The sequence below is a fragment of the Sus scrofa genome, chromosome 15, assembly GCF_054392235.1.
Source record: "Sus scrofa isolate SSC_HxYL_T2T_F1_AM1 chromosome 15, Sscrofa_HxYL_maternal_Yorkshire_Landrace_v2.0, whole genome shotgun sequence".
Taxonomy (NCBI): domain Eukaryota; kingdom Metazoa; phylum Chordata; class Mammalia; order Artiodactyla; family Suidae; genus Sus; species Sus scrofa.
In genome coordinates, this window is record NC_139397.1 from 142,481,920 (window position 1) to 142,497,124 (window position 15,205).

At 43.5% G+C, this 15,205-nt stretch overlaps 1 long non-coding RNA gene across 1 annotated transcript in view; it reads right to left on the reverse strand.

Moving 5' to 3' along the window:
* Window positions 1-229: 229 nt before the first annotated feature.
* LOC102164493 (uncharacterized) overlaps window positions 230-15,205 on the reverse strand; it is a 36,271-nt gene continuing 21,295 nt past the window's right edge. Inside the window, exons 3-4 of the long non-coding RNA XR_001301648.3 lie at window positions 5,940-6,099; window positions 230-3,387 (exon numbers count right to left, since the gene is read on the reverse strand). This is a non-coding gene — a long non-coding RNA (uncharacterized LOC102164493). The remainder of the gene's footprint in view (window positions 3,388-5,939; window positions 6,100-15,205) is intronic.

Sequence of the window (15,205 nt, forward strand, 5' to 3'; positions counted from 1 at the left end):
CCGGACAAGTGAGAATACTGGGGGTCAGTGTGACAAAGTGACTGGCTTAAAGCCATTTAGCCAATAAAAGGTAAGGTACGGATTTGAACTTGATTTTCTTCATGTTCTGTCCTTTTCACAATATCCTAGGGAATAACGTGTACTATTAACATATTATTTGAAGTGACCATTAGGCTTTTCAGCTGGACCCACAAAACCCCACCGAAACAGCAAAAAAATTCTCACGCTCTTGGTCAAAAACATCATATTTATTTAAATATACATATACATATATTCCTTGGGTAACTGCAAATCAGGAGGCATCTGATTTCCATCTGGTTAGTAGATAGCAATCTCATACATGAAACAGTTTAAAATCTTGGTGGGTTTATTTGCCTCATGAAAGACAAAGCTATGGTCTCAGTGGTTTCTGCATATCCCTGAAGACATTACAAGTCCTCCAAGAGCAAACTTCTAATAAAATGAGGACAAATATAAAGAATTAATAAGTCTAGCAGTTTGGCATCTTCTACTTGCAAAGAAATTTCTCTCCCAACTCTACAAGTACTCTAGGAGCAAAACTGATTATTATCTTACTGAGAAAATTTTTACAGCTGGCATTATGTTGCCCAGGGGCTGGAAAGAGACTGGGTAGCTTGGGAAAGAAGCACAGGTGATAAAGGTGGCAGTGCCACACCTGAAGCCCTCATTCAATTGTGAGTTGCATGATTAAAAAACACCATGGAGTTCTCTCCTGCTATTTGTTTTGTTTTGTTTTGTTTGTTTGTTTGTTTGTTTGTTTGTTTTAAGGCTGCACCTGTGGCATAGGGAAGTTCCCAGGGCAGGGGTTAAATCAGAACTGCAGCTGTGAGCTACTCCACAGCTATGGCAACACCAGATCTAAGCTGCATCCACAAACCATGCCACAGCTTGCAGCAGCACCAGATCATTAACCCACTGAGTGAGACCAGGGATGGAACCCGCATCCTCATGGACTCTATGTTGGATTTTTAACCCACTGAGCCACAACAGGAACTCCTCTCCTGCTACTTGGGACCTTCTCTTATTTAAGTAGTTCTCTTCAACATAATATACTTAATTTAACCACACAGTGTCCCAATCAGATATTCAGACCGTGGTCCAGAAGTGCACTTGTTACATACATGCTGCAGAATGCATACAAAATTCAATTAACATTATATAATTGCTTCAGTATGCTAGTGTCAATGAGATTCATGGAAGGTGGCAGTCTCAAGGCAGAAATAACCTTGGTACCCAACTGCCACAGCCAGAGTGACCATGGTTGGCCATGGACAGCCCTGGTTTTGCCACAATCGCTAATTGCTCCCATTTTCAGTTTTACATGCATTCCTACTTGGACAACAAATTATGGAGACACTTTATTTCTGACTCTCCTGAGTTCCCGAACCTCACTGCTTGCCAATTTGCAGGTTGGGCTGAGAATCTGGCCACACAGAGAGACCAGTGATGAGTATAGATCTGAGCATCTTCTGATTAGGGACATCGTGGGGTCAATCAATAGTCACAGCAACCCCACCTCCGATCTCCACCATGAATATCTGAGATTTATGGATTTTTTTAAATTTCTAATTAATTTCTTACAGAGAAGCAAATAGTATTGTTAGGGGACCATTGACTGAAAGTGCCCACCTTGGCCAAGCACAATAATAGCTGCTTGCCTGAGTTGTCTCACACTAGCAGGCCCTGATAAGGACGGTGGGGCTGCCCTGAAGACGAACCAGGAGGAGGTGGGAGGGGCCCATAGGAGGGAGGAGACAAGACGACCAACCTCCCAGAATCCTTGGCGCTGGAATTCTTCTACTTCTTGGCTCAAGAAGGACCCTGAGTCAGATCAAATATGGACCAAGCCAAAAAAAATGGAGTTCCCGTTGTGGCTTGGTAGTAACTGGTGTCCATGAGGATCTGGGTTCAAACCCTGGCCTTGCTCAGTGGGTTGAGGATCCGGCATTGCCGTGAGCTGTAGTGTAGGGCACAGCTGCAGGTGGAATCTGGTGTTGCTATGGCTGTGGTGGAGGGTGGTGGCCACAGCGTCAATTCAGTTCCTAGCCTGGGAACTTCCATAGGCCGAGTGTGGCCCTAAAAATTCAAAAAAAAAAAAAAAAGTACAGACCAAGCAAGGAGATTGGCCAGGGACAACCCAGAAATAACCCCATCCCTGTAAATGTGGCAGAGCAGTTCTCCTGGGTTCCCTTCCCAAGAAAGTCTCTTGCTTTGTCAGCACGTGTGTCTCCTTGGACAATTCATTTCCAAGTGTTAGACAAGAGCCCATTCCCAGGCCCTGGAAGGGGTCTCCCTTCTTGCAACACGATCATTGGCACCGCATGACAAATGATGAAGCTGAAATGAAGAAAAGCTATTTAAAAAGGACCTGACCACTTACTTGATGATAAACATATCCTAGGTAACTGGGCATAAAAACACCTAAAAGATAAAATATATTGTTCTATCCTCAAGGTGTTTAGAATTTATTGTGGGAAAGCACAGGCTAATGGGGGAAAAGAAGCAATAAATGACAAATGTAGACTGATATTAGGCCTAAGTGTTGAAAGAGCTCTCTCAAGGTTACACAATAAATATGTGTCAGAGTTAAAAATAGAAGGAGTGGATGGAAAATAACCATTTACCAAGCACATGGTATGGGCCAGTAGGAGCTGGCTTTAGGTCTTATTTCACTTAATTCTCATTACAAGCCCTATAAAGGCAATAAAGATTTCTTTACAGATAAGGCAACACACCTTGAGAGGTTAAGTAAGTTGCCTGGGGTCACAGAGTCCAGAACTATGGAGGGCCTGAAAAAGCCTGTCTTCTCTCTCCCCTGTACTATATGAATTGACCACATTTCCCATAGCCCAGGGCAGGAATTGGCCCGTATCAGGAATTCTAGGAATGCCTAAACTCAGAGGCAATACATGCAAAATTGTATAAGATACAGGACAAGCACATTAAAATTATACAGGTATACATTTTTAACAGTAAAGAAAGGAAAGAAGATTGCTTCTCTACATTTCCAAAAGGGAACTGGGTATGCAGTTGTGTACGATTAAGGAATGAAAACAAAAAGGGATTGTGTAAACATACAGACTGATCCAAAAAGTCTTTGTTGAACTGGTCATGCCGAATTCCCTGCGAAGCCTCCCCTACGGCAGGTAGTATTAATCTCTTCTTGCTGTTAGAAGGCTGATTACAACACCCCCTCCTCTGGCATCACCATCAACATGTGAGAGGGAAGGGCATTGCTGAGCTGCAGAGGAAAGCTTCAAAGCATTCCCAACGTGAAGGTTTTGTCCTGCTATTGATTCCACTCCCTGGCAATTTCTCAATTCCTCTGGAGTTACCTAGCAAGGTCCTGGATGGAAGAAGCAGAGCCTGGGGGGAAAAGACAGGAAAACCCCCTTCAGAACCTCCAGGCCATTACAGTCCAGTAGGAAAGTGGTCTAACAATTTACAAGATTACAAATCACAGGTGATGGGCCAGAGGGAAGTGAAAATAAAGAGCTAGAAGGGGGACGAGAGAGGGCAACAGGATGGCCTGGGAGTTTGGGGTTCAGAGATACAAACTCTTCTATTTAGAATGGGTAGAAAGTCAGGTCCTACTGTCCAGCACAGGGAAATATAACCAGCCTCCTGGGATAGACCATGATGGAAAATAAAGGAAAAAAAATTTAAAAACAGTGTATACATATATATGACTGAGTCACTGTGCTCTACAGCAGAAATGGGCACAGCACTGTACCTCGACTATACTTTAATTTTAAAAATTAAAAAAAAAAAGAGCTAGGAAAACATGAGTGTGAAAAGACAATGACCTCTAACCACCATGGGTGAGCTTCAACTTTATCGTTAAAAAGAGGCTCATACAAACACGTTTCGGCACCACTTATATGTGGAGTCCTCAACTCATAGAGTGGTTGCCAGGGGCTCGGGGGTGGCGGAAAAAGGGACAATGATAAAAGGGTACAGACCAGCTTTATAAGGTAAGATCTGAGGCTCTAATGTATAACAGGATAAATACAGTTGATAATGCTCTGCAGTATAATTGAAATTTGCTGATAGAGAACCTACAAGTTCTCACCAAAAAAAGAGAGGGGTAAATGTGGGAGGGGATAGATATGTTAATTAACTTGGTGGGGGAGGGATTCTTTCACAATGTGTGTCTATATATAATCAATATGTTGCACACTTTAAATATCTTACCATTTCTTTTGTCAATCATACCTCAAGAAAGCTGGAGAAAAAAAGGAGGAGTTCAAAATACCTCCTACGGGAGTTCCTGTCGTGGCTCAGTGGTTAACGAATCCGACTAGGAACCATGAGGTTGCAGGTTCGATCCCTGGCCTTGCTCAATGGGTTAAGGATCCGGCGTTGCTGTGAGCTGTGGTGTAGGTCGCAGACGCAGCTTGGATCCCAAGTTGCTGTGGCTGTGGTGTAGGCCAGTGGCTACAGCTCCAATTAGACCCCTAGCCTGGGAACCTCCATATGCCAAGGGAGTGGCCCAAGAAATGGCAAAAAGACAAAAAGACAAAAAGACAAAAAAATAAATAAATAAATAAACCAACCTCCTGTGACTTCCTCGCTGGTTCATTATAGGAATGTAATTTTTAGGGAGTTTCCTTGTGTGGTAGCTGGTAGCAGGTTAGGGATCCGGTGTTTTCATTGCAGCTGCAGCGAGGGTTTGATCCCTGGCCTGGGAACTTCCACGTGCTGAGGGCATGTCCTCCCGCCCCCCAAAAAGAAAAATTTTTTCTTTAAATAAAATTGTTCAAAAAGAGTTTTGAAGGCTCTGTTTATGTTAATATACAAATGAAAGATAACATTTGAAAAGAAAAACAGGGCCGGGCTGGAGTTTAACTAGTTAATATACATCCACACTGTTCCCCTACATCCTGGGTAGGGGGGGTTGGGACCTCTGGAGAGAACTAGCTGCAGGGCTACTCCTGATCCTTCTGTTCCTCCCCACCTGGTCTCTCTTCCAGTCTCCTCTTTAAACCCAGCCCTGGCCCTTCAGCTGCTCAGATGAACTATCTCTGATGAGCTCATGCACATGCACAGCTTCAATTCTCTGTTGACCCAAAGTTATGCCTCCAGCCCAGATGTCTCTGAGCTCCAGACTCATATATCTGCCTGCCTAGTGGAGATTTCCACTTGGACCTGTCGAAAGCCTGTCCAGAAGCTCACTATTTTCTTTCTCTTTCAAAGAACATGCCTGTCTCCCTTGTCCCTGCCCTCTGCTCTTTACACAATAACCCTGCTCTCTCCAAGGTCCTTGGCCCTGTCCCCCGACTCCCTCCCTCCAGCACCACCTCCTTCTCTTTGCTACCTTAGACTATAACTTAAGAGGGAAGGAGATTGAAAGGTGATGCTTCCTTTATGCTTGTCCTATTCCCACGTGGTTGAATGTTGTTCATTTCTCTTTTTCCTTTTCTTCTTCTTCTTTTTTTTTTTTTTTTTTTTTTTTTTTTTTTGGTTTTCTTAGGGCAGCACCTGCAGCATAAGGAAGTTCCCGGGTTAGGGGTCCCATCAGAGCTGCAGCTGTAGTCTACACCAAAGCCACCACAAAACCGTATCTGACCTACACCACAGCTTGGGGCAATGCATGGTCCCCTAACCCACGGAGCAAGGCCAGGGATGGAACCTGCATCCTCACGGAGACTGCGATGGTTTCTTAACTAAGTCACAACGGGAACTACAAGGATGTTGTTCATTTCTGATTCACGCATTCGACTGATCTCTTTTGTCTCTGTAAAGAAAATAATGTTGGGATCTATATAGACAGGTGTTTTCCTAACAAGAGTCCCTGAAATATTATTTCCAAGATTAAGAAAAAAAGAAAAAAAAAAAAAACTTTTAGGCAGCCTGCCTTTCTGGGTATATATTGTTATAAACTGACAAAGTCCCTGAGGGATGTGGAATAAACTCACCAGGAGAGAGTTTCTGGGTGAGCCCTAACTCTTTCAGCTTTCAGTTGGGTCAGAACAGGTGCACCAGGAACCCCTGCACCTGTGTCACTTTGCAAGAGGTGATCTGCATGCCAGCAGGTCTGAGGCTAAGACCTGTTGGATGGAGCAGGTGCCAGAGAATCTGAAAGAAGGAAGGAGCCAGGGAGTGAGGAGGCCAGAAGAAAAGGTGTGGAATCTGCCTCCCACCCCACCCTCCGGACACCCGCCTCTGGCCCCCAGCTTGAGCCTCTGTGGAGAGAAGGCAGCTAAGGAAGCCAGGCGTGGGGGACACTGTTAAACTCTGAGCACGGGGAGGGCCTGAAACTAAGGAAGAAAACAGTTTTTCCACCCCTTCCTCGGACCCTAGTTTCTGCTACAAATGGCAGCACAATCTGGCCCCTGAGCCCAGAGAAGCAGCCTTCCCAGGGGTGGGTCCAGCCGGAGGTCCCTAGAGGAATTGTTACAGGCCCAGGAAGGACACGCACCCCTGACAAGGAAGGGCAGACTTTCTGGGGTGGGGGCTGTTAACATTTTCTAGGAGCTTCTGATGATAGAACTGCTGTCCTTTGGGTCTTCCGGTGCCTGTAATTCCACCTAGAAGCTGGGGAGCTCCAGGCATCCTGACCCCTTTGTATGTTAAGAAACCTTCTGGTTTCCTCTTCTTTTTTCCCCCAGGCCATACTCACCCCACCCATCTGGTCCCTCCAGAGGAATCAGCTCTAAGAAGGGCGTAGCTGGCCTGCGGGGCCTTTCTTATTTTAATTCAAGAGACTCAGTGGGTGGCAGAGTCAAGGCCCCCCCCCAACACCCACACACCGGGCGGTTACTGGTTGTGAAACTAGGCCTGTAAAACGGATGGTCAGACTCGGGTTGGGGGTTTTGCTAGTTTAGGGAGTTCCCGGTGTCTTAAATCACCCAGAATTGTTTACTGCAAAAGGCAGCCGTTTAATCTAAAACACAGACAGGCATAACTGCAGCCTTGCGCGTCTCCGCAGGTCTTGGCCGAGCCCATCTCTTACATCCTAAGCACTCTGAGTACCAAGTGACCTGAATGGCTCCAAGCCAAACAGTAATGTTTCCTTTCGCTGTTGTTGAGAAAGGCATTCAGGAAAAAAATTGAGCGCAATGAGGGCCTTCCTGTTCCGGCCTGTGGGCAGGCAGGCGTGTGAACCACCCAGCAAACGTGGAGTGAGTCATCCTAGCAAACAGGGAGCTTCCTTCGCCTTTGTCAAAGTCTCTCTGGAGGCCGCCGCAGGCAGGCTGCCCCACTGCCAATGCTCCGGGAGCCAAGCATCTTTAGAATCCATTCCTCCTACCTCACCAGGCACCAGGGGTTTCCTTGCTAACCACAGTCAGTGCTGATGCAGGGAAATGTCCCCAGCATGTTTTGCTTGGGAAAGGCCTTGACCTTACGTTTCCCTGCAGCCTAAAGTCACTTCTGCAAAGGAACTTGCAGAACCCCACTGGAGTTGCTCTAAGAAGATGCAGCATGTCTAAGTTTCATGGGCTTTTCATTACGTGGGTACACAAATGGTACCTCAGCTGTGGTCTAACACATACGGGGCTAATTGCAGGCCAGCCAGTGGTAGCTGCCCATGGAGGGCCAATAGCTGATGGAACTCTAATAAAACTAGTTGTATACAGAATTAATTACAATGAAGCCACACCTTACAATATAGTATGACCTTTAATTTTCCAGGCAATACAACTTAAATACTAAGAGTTGCACTGACATGTCCTGGATGCTTAAAAAATGCCTGGAGGGATATGGAATAGCCAATAGTTGGCTGGTAGTAGTAAAGGCAATTCCCTCTCTCTCTCCATCTCCTTACTTCCCCTCTCCCTCTCCCCAACCTCTAGAATTATTCTTTCTATGAATGGAAAAAAATATTCCATTTTATTCCTCCATGAATCAAAGTTCCAAAAGATCTTTCCGAGTACAGTCCAATAGAGATGATAAACCCGACATCATTCCCTGTTCTAGGAGTGACTCCAAAAGTTAAACCAATTAATATTAAGTTTTAAAGCCTCATAGGACATGCCACCCCAAATATGCCACTTTGGTAACAGCACTTGAAAACAGCAAATGCAAAATCTCTGCACTTTTTCCTGTGTCTTGATGGTTTATTATTTTGATGCAAATGTGAGTTTGTAGTCCCATGAGAGTAAATAAATGAATTTTCTTTTTTGTTCAAAAAAAAACCACAAAAAACAAACAAACAAAACCCAGCACCTGAAAACAGCAAACACAAGTCCTTTCTCTGGACTTCCCTCATCTGCCTCAAGACAGAGCTTCCAAAAGGAACTCAACTGTAAATCCCTTCCCCAGGAGTTTCATCAACCAGGGAAGATGGACTCATCACAGAAGGGGAGACTAGAAGTTGACATCACACCCAAACTTTGTCACAAACTCTCATGTCTCCCATCTATTTCTCGAAAAGCCCACTTCACTTTTTAAAAAATCGCTGAGATAGTATTTAAGCCTGAATTCCAAGCCGCTTCTTTGAGATACTCACTTTTCCTTGGACATCTCCCATATATACGTAAGGTCTACATGTTAATAATTTTTTTCTTATTAATCTTTTTTTTTTTTTTTTGAGCCCTACTAATCATTTAGCCAAGGAATACCAAATCTGAGCAGACAGGGTTTTTGTTTTCGTTTTTTGTTTCTCCCTCCTTGTTTATTTATTTATTTATTTTTTTTTTTTTGTCTATTCTAAGGCTGCACCCACGGTTTGTGGAGGTTCCCAGGCTAGGGGTCTAATCGGAGCTGTAGCTGCCGGCCTACACCACAGCTCACAGCAATGCCGGATCGGTAACCCACTGAGCGAGGCCAGGGATCAAACCCACAACCTCATGGTTCCTCATCGGATTCGATTACCACTGAGCCACGATGGGAACTCCTAATCTGTCTTTAACTACAGAGGTCTTAGCTAAGAACTCCGAAGTGTAAAGGGAAAATTGTTTTCCCCTCCTACAGTTTTAAGTATCCCCTGTGCCTATGCACATAGAGTTGCCACTAGCTGTTCATGTTTTGATAAAATAAAATTTAAAAAAGCGATTCTGTAGTACTTTACTTAATACTGTAGAGTGTTTTGAAATGGTCATGAGTTTTTGTTTATTTGTCTCTTCCAGGCCACTTCCCAAGGCATATGGAGGTTCCCAGGCAAGGGGTCTAATCAGAGCTGTAGCCGCCAGCCTACACCAGAGCCACAGCAACGCGGGACCCGAGCTGTATCTGTGACCTACACCACAGCTCACGGCAACACTGGATCCTTAACCCACTGAGCAAGGCCAGGGATCAAACTCGCAACCTCATGGTTCCTAGTTGGATTCGTTAACCACTGCACAAGGATAGAAACTCCGGTTGTGAGTTTTGAGTCTAACAAAACTATATTTAGGCCCGATCTGTTCCATTTCCTAGCTATGCCACCTGAACATTTGACTCCTCTGGGCCTCAATTTCCTCATCTGAAAATGGGGATAATAACAGTGCCTGCTTCACAGGGTTGTTGGGAGGACTAAATGAGATGATTAATACAGATCATTTTATTTAGTGTCTTGCCCAGTTCTCATCATCATCTAATCAAATTGTCATTGGATTAATTTTTTTCACTGGAAGTCTAATGAGCTGGGCTTGGCTGAGCCGAAAGCATAATGTAAACCCCTTGGAAAGGCTGAGCATCACTCTTCTGCCAAAATAAAACTAGACGTCTAAAGGGGGTGGATGTTTCTGATGAAGGATAGGAGTGATTCGTCAATCAAAAAGCAGTATTTTTTTTCAATCATAATAGAAAATATTTTAAAAATGTGTGCACTGGGGGGAGGCAGCAAAGCCCCTGGATTTTTCCAACAAATTTGTTAATCATTTCAATTGAGACATAGTTCCTAGAAATTTACATATTTAGTCCTCCAGAACCTTCACCTGAACATGGAAATATTCACTGTGTTACACTAAAATATCTGCCAGATTTGTACACTAGCTGGGTTCGGTTTATCATTAGAGGACAATCTAGGATACACGTTCTCTTTCCTCTACATGAAAGAGTCTTAAAAAAACACAACGTTGTTCCACCAAATACATTCAAAAATCCACTCTTGTAGGGCAGGTGGCAGCCACTTGTTCACCTGGACCAGTCAATACTCTTGTTGGAAGTTCCCCTGTGGCACAGCAAAGTAAGGATCCAGTGTTGCTGTAGCTGTGGTGCAGGTCGCACCTGTGGCACGGGTTCAAGCCCTGACCCAGGAATTTCCACATGCCAAGGATATGGCCAAAAAAGAAAGAAAACTTACGTTAAACTGAGCTATTCTGAAAAATCTCGGAAGTACCTCAAGTTGGAGTGGATCTCATTTCTGAGTCACAATCTACATCCCTGAGACTCAGCTCTGATCTCAAGAGTTTCATGAAAGAAAACATTTCTACAAAGCCAACAAACCCCAAACTTGAGCAAGATTTCAGCCTTGTGGCCAGAAAATTCAGAGCGATTCGGGTTAATAGAGCCAACATTTTTTCTAATGGTCTCCTTGGTGGGCACAGTTCATTTTTGGCTCTGTCAAGTCTTTTAGAAACTGAACCACAGGAATAGCACAGATGCTGAGTAAATCAGATACTTCCTGTGGTTTGCACTTCAAAGGCAGCCACAAATTCTTAAGGTATGATTCATAGTCATCAAAATCTATGAATCTTCTCTGAAATTATTCTTTCACTTCCACTAAATACCTTATAATTCTTCAGATAAGTGACCCCACTGAGATCAAGGAAATTATGAATAGGAAATTTCAATAGGAAAAGAATGTAGTTGTCACCTGCTTAGGCCACTTGGCCTGTTAAAACCTGCATTCGCCGCTTGAACAAGAATAAGAAAGAAGCCAGGGTCCACGCCTTCTTAAACACTTAAGGGGTCCATGGAACACCTATTTACACAGTCATTCAAAGCCTAGTGTCTCATGTCATGTAAGTTTCTATGCTAAAATTGGAAGGTTCTACCAAACTACTAAACTCTATTCTAATACATATGTCAGTTTTGAGCATTTAGGGACTATACTCTATGAGAAATATTCTAGGTCGAAGAAACCTATTAATTTCACCAACAGAAATAGCCTATTTAATCCTTTGCTCCAAAACAGGAAGGGACAAAATGCTCAGCAAGTCAATATCAGTAATTCTACTCCTGGTATAAAGTGATACCTGTATCTGCTAGTTTTTTCTGCATAACAAACCAGCCCAGAATTCAACAGCTTAAAACAGCAGTCATTTATTTAACTCATAATTCTGCAGCTTGGTCATTGGAGCTGTGATCAGTGATCCACTGAGTGGCTCCTCTGGTCTCAGTTGGGTTCATTGATGTGTTTAGGGCTGGCTAGGAGGCCCGCCGAGGTAGACTAGTCTAAAATGGTCTCAGTCGAAATGGCATCTCGATTCCACATAATCTCTTGTCCTTCAACAGGCTAGCCTGGCCTCGTTCATGAATTTTCTGGCCAGGGTTCCAAGAGAGAGTGTGGAAGTACACAAGCCCTCTTGGAACCAAAGGTCAGAACTAACACACTCTTACTTCCCCTGCATTTCGTTGCCAAAGCACGTTACCAGGCCAGCCTAGATGCAAGAAGTGGGCAAAGAAACACCACTTATTGATGAGAAAAGCTTCAGAGTCAGATTGCAAACATTTAAAATTAGGACCATTTTTTCCATCTACCAAAATCATACCTTCACTCTTTCATGACTGTGTCACTAAACCCAGCAGGAGAGGGGTAAGTGTCGGCATGGACTCAGTACACCTTCCTGTGTAGCATCAGTCAGAGCTCAACAAGAATGCCTGATGCTCATTTGTGGCAATCCCTCCCACCACTTGGTACTCCTGAGATGGGGGACAGTCCCTTTAATATGAGTAGCAAACAACGAAGCAGCTGCCCCAGGTAATGATGTGCACAGTTAAAGCTCAACTGAGCAAACAACAAATTCTCACGAGCCCTTTGAGCACCGTTTCTTCATTTGTAAAATGTCAGCCTTTCCTATGTCACAGGGCTGTTTTGAAAAATCAAAGCAGAAAATGTATATGGAAACACTTTGCAGCCTGCTGTACAAATGAGGGACGTGTAGTTGTAAACATACCCAGCCTACCATGTAGAACTAAGGGAGGCAGAGAGTGAAAGACACAAGACTCATTACATGCTGACTGGGTACAAGAAATGTGACTCTTCTGCATCCTCCGGACTTTCCCGAGGCAGCAAGTATTTGTCCCACATCAGAGATGAGGACATTGAGGCACAGAGAGGCTGACCAATTTTCCAAGGGCACAGGATAGGTCTAGAGCCCAGTGTGAAACTGTTTTATGACACCAGAATGCCAGCTGTTTGTAACACCATGCCATCGCTTTTAGAAAATCAAAGACAATCATTTCATGGGATACCATGAAATATATTCTACTTCAAAGATTTTCAAGAAATACTTTCAGTAGAGCTACTTTTCTTCGGGAGCTCCTCCTTCGAGGAGCAAAGAACCTATATTCATCAGTGTAAAAGTTGTTTCTTCTTTTCTTGTTTGTTTTGTTTTTTGCTTTTTAGGGCCTCACCTGCAGCATATAGAAGTTTCCAGGCTAGGGATCGAATCAGAGTTGTAGCTGCCAGCCACAGCCACAGCAACACCAAATCTGAGCCGTGATCTACACCGCAGTTCTTGGCAATGCTGGATCCCCAGCCCACTGAACGAGGCCAGGGATCAAACCCACATCCTCTTGGATACTAGTCGGATTCATTGCCACTGAGCCACAAGGGGAACTCCAAGAAGTTTTTCTTCTGATATGCTCTGAGACACAACACTTGAGACCTCAATAAAAGCGAATATCTCTTCTGCTCCTTTGCCAACTGGCAAATTTTCTTTCCTTAATTTCCAATAAAACCATTACTGCAGAAAAATGAAAGTGAAACTTCACTACCTACTTATTTGGATTGCTTCAGTCTTTAAATACTCAGGAAGGACACTTGACTGTGTTTGCGCCCACAGGAAAATGACTGTGGTTGGAGGTTAAAGTTATTCAGCAAACAAAGGGACAATTTTGTAAATGTACCTTTTCCTCAAAAATTTAAAGCAGCCAGGATAATTTGAGGCTTAGGCCTTTCCTGGGAGTTAATGATCAACTCTGTGAAAAGTCCTTGAGACAGTTAGTTAGTAAAATGGCAAGGAGGGGCCTTCCACTGGGCCCTGGAGATCTGGGGACATTTGCTATGCACTAAAGGGACCCAAAATGAGCCAACAATATATTCACAGCCGATCAAACTTTTTTCAGATCAGTGCATCACATATAATGTTAATTCCATTCAAATTAACTTGCAAAATACAGGAAGGAGAAAAAAAACCACAGCACTTATTAAATACTCACCAAATATTATGCTTGGCATTTTAAATCATTTTTCTCTTGGTTCTCACAAGATTTTATTTTAGTATTTATTCATTTCACTTTAATGAGGAAACTGACAGTTTGAGGGGTCACAGCCATAGCTGGTAAGAGCACAGCTGGGGTTCAAATCCAGTTCAAGCCAAAGGATTCACAATTTCTGCTGTTTGTGATTCTGTAGTCTTTCATTTAAATGAGTTATAAGTTATTTTTATAATTTTTGTGTGTGTGTGTGTCTTTTTTCCCTTTCCAGGGCCACTTCCCGTGGCATACGGAGGTTCCCAGGCTAGGGGTCTAATTGGAGCTGTAGCCACTGGCCTACGCCAGAGCCACAGCAACACCAGATCTGAGCCACATCTGCAACCTACACCACAGCTGACAGCAATGCCGGATCCTTAACCCACTGAGCAAGGCCAGGGATCAAACCTGCAATCTCGGGACTCCTAGTTGGATTCATTAACCACTGTGCCACGAGAGAATTCCGTTAATTTCATAATTTAAAAGAGAGTCTTGGAGTTCCCTGATGGCTCAGTGGGTTAAGGATCCAGCATTGTCACTACTATGGCTCAGGATACTGCTGCAGTACATGTTTGATCCCTGGCCCAGGAACCTCCATAGGCCAAAATTTTTTTAAAGAGCCCTATTTTATTTTTAATTTGTTTCTTGTTTTATTATTTAATTTTTTTGTGTTGTACAGCATGGGGACCAAGTTCCACTTACATGTACACATTTTTCCCCCCACCCTTTGTTCTGTTGCAATATGAGTATCTAGACATAGTTCTCAATGCTACTCAACAGGATCTCCTTGTAAATCCATTCCAAGTTGTATCCAATAACCCCAAGCTCCGGATCCCTCCCACTCCCTCCCTCCCCCATCGGGCAGCCACAAGTCTATTTTCCAAGTCCATGATTTTCTTTTCTGTGGAAAGTTTCATTTGTGCCATATATTAGATTCCAGTTATAAGTGATATCATGTGGTATTTGTCTTTGTCTTTCTGACTCATTTCACTCAGTATGAGATTCTCTAGTTCCATCCATGTTGCTGCAAATGGCATTATGTCATCCTTTTTTATGACTGAGTAGTATTCCATTGTGTATATATACTACATCTTCAGAATCCAATCATCTGTTGATGGACATTTGGGTTGTTTCCATGTCTTGGCTATTGTGAATAGTGCTGCAATGAACATGCAGGTGCATGTGTCTCTTTTAAGTAGAGTTTTGTCCGGATATATGCTCAAGAGTGGGATTGTGGGGTCATATGGAAGTTCTATGTATAGGTTTCTAAGCTATCTCCAAACTGTTCTCTATAGTGGCTGTACCAGTTTACAGTCCCACCAACAGTGCAGGAGGGTTCCCTTTTCTCCACAGCCCCTCCAGCACTTGTTTTTTGTGGATTTATTAATGATGGCCATTCTGACTGGTGTGAGGTGGTATCTCATGGTAGTTTTGATTTGCATTTCTCTTATAATCAGTGATGTTGAGCATTTTCTCATGTGTTTGCTGGCCATCTGTATATCTTCCTTGGAGAACAGTCTATTCAGGTCTTTTGCCCATTTTTCCATTGGGTGATTGGCTTTTTTGCTGTTGAGTTGGATAAGTTGCTTATATATTCTAGAGATTAACCCTTGTCTGTTGCATCGTCTGAAACTATTTTCTCCCATTCTATAAGTTGTCTTTTTGTTTTCTTTTGGGTTTCCTTTGCTGTGCAAAAGCTTTTCAGTTTGATGAGGTCCCATGGGTTTATTTTTGCTCTAATTTCTGTTGCTTTGGGAGACTGACCTGAGAAAATATTCATGATGTTGATGTCAGAGAGTGTTTTGCCTATGTTCTCTTCTAGGAGTTTGATGGTGTCCTG